At 33.3% G+C, this 4,509-nt stretch overlaps 1 pseudogene; it reads right to left on the bottom strand.

Annotated features, from left to right (window-relative positions):
- Positions 1-3,862: 3,862 nt before the first annotated feature.
- On the bottom strand, positions 3,863-3,962 carry LOC128036350 (small nucleolar RNA R71; annotated as a pseudogene).
- Positions 3,963-4,509: the final 547 nt, after the last annotated feature.

Below are 4,509 nucleotides of genomic sequence, written 5' to 3'. Positions count from 1 at the left end.
GGATTATAAGTGTTGGAATAGGGATTATTATTTTGGTTAAAGTTACCCATGTAGTAAACAGATGCTGGGTTTGATGGAAATTTATCAAACACGTGATCTTTACCACAATAAACATAAGATGACTTGGCTAATTTCAGCTCTTGGACTGCAGCTGGCTTCTGCATTGTCTGAATTATATTAGCTAGAGAAGATACCTGGGCTGTCAATGAAGTAATTGCATCAAGCTCAATGGTGCCAGCAACTCTCCTTCCAGTCCCAAGTCGCGTGGTAGGATACTGATAATCATTATTGGCAATTTTATCCAAAATTTCATATGCTTCATTGTAGGATTTATCCAATGAAGTACCATTGGCAGATGAATATTTTTTCATTCTTTAATAGGGGTGGATAGAATTGTAGAAAAATACTATTTTGATAGATTTTTCTCTTTGAAGAGTGTTTTTGAGCTTATTACTATTTTGATAGATTTTTCTCTTTAAAGAGTGTTTTTGAGCTTATTTAGACACAAAATGCATAGTCTAACAATCTCTTCGTACAGTTTCAATTGGGAATCCTTATGGAGAATTAAACTTCTATTCAATATAATTTTATTCCTTTGGAAACTATGCAATTAACTTTTTCCATTAAAGTTGACCTTCGAAAGAGAGGTATGTCAATTGTAGACACTTTCTTGATTTGCAGATTACATACTAATTTTTTGGATCAATTGCTTCGCACTGGTCTTCACAAGCATTTCTATTTTGACTAAAAAAGTTGAACTCAGTTTGGTAATTATCAAGTCAAGCTTGAGCTCAAGCAACTTGAACTATCAGTCGAGCCAAATTTGAGTTTAGTAATACTAAACTCGAATGACTTGCTAGCCTTATCGAGCTTTTCATACTTTTATAAAATTAAATTATGATATTAGCCTTAATATATATTATTAACCCTAAACTTAATCATTGGGATGAGCTTGATCTTGAGGAAAAAAATTGGTAAACGAGTTTAATCAAACTCTAGTTCAACTGGCTCAAAGATATCTAGAGTAAAGCTTGAACTTAAAAATAGATGCTCGATTGAGCTCGAGCCGAGTATCGAGCTCAAAATTAGAAAGTTGAGCTCAAGCTCGGCTTCGCTCGATTAGAACTCTAGCTTTGGTTGTTTGGATTGATTGTAACTTATCCTCTAGATAGAATGATTCCAACACGCTCGATACTTCTAATTGGACCCAACAAAAAATTAAGGTACAAGAATTATAAGGCACAAAGAGACAATTATAAAAACACTGAAACCAATTGTTTAGTTGTAAATATAGTGGAAGCTTATAATATACAATTCGACTAAGATATACTACATCAACATGGATCTATAGATCAACCCTATGCTTTGTAAACTCAAAATTATAGAGGATTTTCTATATATTTTTACCACATTTTGACTTAATAAATATGTTAACCTTTAGTAATTGTTATTGAGTTAAGTGAATTTTACTTAAATATTGATACTGGACATGACTTTATAAAGTATGTGAAATTATGATTTATTACATGATTTTTATGCATAATTTATATTATTTTCATGTTAATTATTAATATGTTAATTTTCACTATGCAGTGGGACCATGGAAGATGAGATTAATATAAATGTTGCATGGACATGCACATATCCACTCTATTTTGACGGTAAGACCATGTAAATCTGGGTCATAAAGATGTTAATTGACCCAGTAAAAGTGTGCTACATGATGGTCAAGTCTGATTATTTATTGGACTAAGAAACCATCCAACAAGGAGGAGCTAAAGCTCAATTTTGAAACAATCAATTGGCTGCCAAAAAATAAGCTTTGGGATATTTTTTTGAAGGTCCCTACAGTTGGAAAGATGTCAGAAATCAGCACACAAGTTCACCCATTGAAACCGTCCACCTTATGATAGCAAAGTTTTGAATTCAAAACGAAGCAACCAAGTCATCCCCTTTTCCACAATTTGTGGCTAGCTAAGCATGAGAGAAGAAGGAGGAATTTCAAATTATATTTTTAGTAAACTTCACCCTTACCTTCACCTATAAATACCACACACCTTTCACCTTTCAAAGCATCCCTTAATTCATTCATTCACCAGCATTGTCTCATTTCCTCTCTTGTTCCCTTTTCCCCACACCTAGCCTTTCCATTTTCCTTTCCATTATTTAGCCAAAAAAAGCCTTGTCAAGGTCATTTCTTGGCCGACCACCTTGAAGAAACCTTAGCAAAAGAGCAATGAGTAGAACGGAGGAACATATTAGTCAAAAAGATTCGAAAGGCTACTGAACTGAATTAGAGTTTACTCTTTCCTTCTTTTTATTTAGTTTAATTATGTTTGCTATATCTTTATTGTTGTTGACATGAACAATGTTAGCTTAATTTTGTTTGCTAGGATGATTATGTTAATTCAATAATATTTATTTCATTCATGTTTAACATGTTTGTGCCTCAGTCAATCATGTTTTTAATTAAAACCAAGATATATTTCATTCATACGTGATTGGATGCATTCAAATTAGTTGAGCGGTACTAACCGAACAACGAGTAGTATACACATAATTGAAAGGTGCAATGCTCAATTTAGATCATTAAACCCGATAAGTTAGAGGTTCATAATATCTTTATTAGTTCTATTATCTTGCATAGTTTTTAGGTTTATGTGATTAAGTTGTTTCAAGCGTAAATGACCTTGTTACCTTGCATAAATGCTAAGAAACTCTTAATTTAATATGATCAGTAAAATGCATATTTCACTACTTAAAAGATATTGAGGGAACTTAATTTGGTTTCCAAACTTATGAAAGATCGAGTTGCCATGGAATGTTTTCCGAACACTGTTAAGCATGATGAAAATAAATTAAGTTGATTAATATAATTATCCTATCCTATTTCATGTTGATTGTTTTTTTTTTGGGCTAAATCCATTCATTCATACATTTAAATAATTCAGGTTTAGATTAAAATTGCATTAAGGATCAATCTTTGCATCTAGTTAATTTCACTTAGTTTAAACATCACCATTCAAATTATTGTGTTTGTACCATCAAATTGTTAACTTATAATTTTACAAATAATCGATTAACATACACAGCCCTATGGAGACGATTACTCATATTATGTACTTATTACTTGAACAATTGTGTACACTTGCACAAAAATACCGTTACAAGTTTTTTGGGCGCCGTTGTTGGGGACTGTTGCCTTAGTCATTCTTTGTGAAATTATTTTTGTAGTTTGGTTTTTATTTAATTTCTAACATTACTAATTTAGTCTTTATTATTTAATTGTGATTTATTTATCAGGTGTTTAAGAGCATAGATCGAATCATTAATCTATTAACTGTAGACCTTGAAATTGAGCAGGCTTTTAGATAGAGAAAACGTGAAAGATTAGCTCAAGGACAAGCCGAGATGGACCTTGGAAATCAAAATGATGGACAAGGTAATGGAGTCAATCATGTCCCTAACTCAATCCTTATTGTTGATGATAGAGGTCATGGCATAAGTCAATACACAGTGCCACTCTTCATTGAATTAAATCTGAGAATTATGAGACTGGATATCGAAGCACCCCAATTTAAATTGAAACTAGCGATGTTTCAAATGCTCCAAATGGTGGGCCAGTTCAGTGGTATGCCTACAGAAGATCCGCATCTTCACCTTCGATTATTTGTGGAGGTGAGTGATTCGTTTAGGATAGTTGGTGTGATTGAAGATGCATTAAGGTTGAAGTTGTTTCCATACTCATTATGAGATCGAGCACATGCATGTTTGAATTCATTGTCACCAAGTTCAATATCTACTTGGAAAGAATTGGCAGAAAGGTTTTTGACAAAGAATTTTTCACCGAGTAAGAACTCAAAGTTGCAAAATGAGATAACTACTTTTCAACAATTGGAGACCTCATATGAGGCGTTGGAAAGATTCAAGGAATTTTTTTGTAAGTTTCCTCATCATGGGATTCCTCATTGTATCTAGCTGGAGATGTCTTATAACGGTCTCAATTCACATACAAGATTAATGGTAGATGCTTCAACGAATTGTGCGATTTTATCTAAGTTTTATAACGAGGCTTATGAGATCATCGAAAGGATCGCTAGCAACAATTACCAATGGCTGAAAAATCGAGTAGTTTTAGGAAGACGAGCAGCTGGAGTGTATAAAGTAGATGCACTGACTTCACTCTTTGCTCAAATATCTTGTATTTCCTCAATGTTAAAACAATTTACCACTAATGGTTTTAATAATTTTGCAGCCCAATCACCAAGTCAGTATGATGTTCTCTCCTGTGTGTATTGTGGGGTTGGTCATTCTTTTAAGAATTTCCCTTCAAACCCCGAGTCTGTTTGTTAGGTAAGGAACCAATATCAAAATAGAAGTGGACAAGGACCACAGTCCAACTTCTACAATCCATCATGGTGGAATCATCTGAACTTTCCTGGAGTAACTAAGGAAATTGACCGAATAATCATATGTAGCATAGACCCAATCAATCCCAAGGTTTTAGTC

This window comes from Gossypium raimondii, chromosome 13, assembly GCF_025698545.1.
Source record: "Gossypium raimondii isolate GPD5lz chromosome 13, ASM2569854v1, whole genome shotgun sequence".
Taxonomy (NCBI): domain Eukaryota; kingdom Viridiplantae; phylum Streptophyta; class Magnoliopsida; order Malvales; family Malvaceae; genus Gossypium; species Gossypium raimondii.
This window is presented reverse-complemented; position numbering and strand designations above follow the sequence as displayed.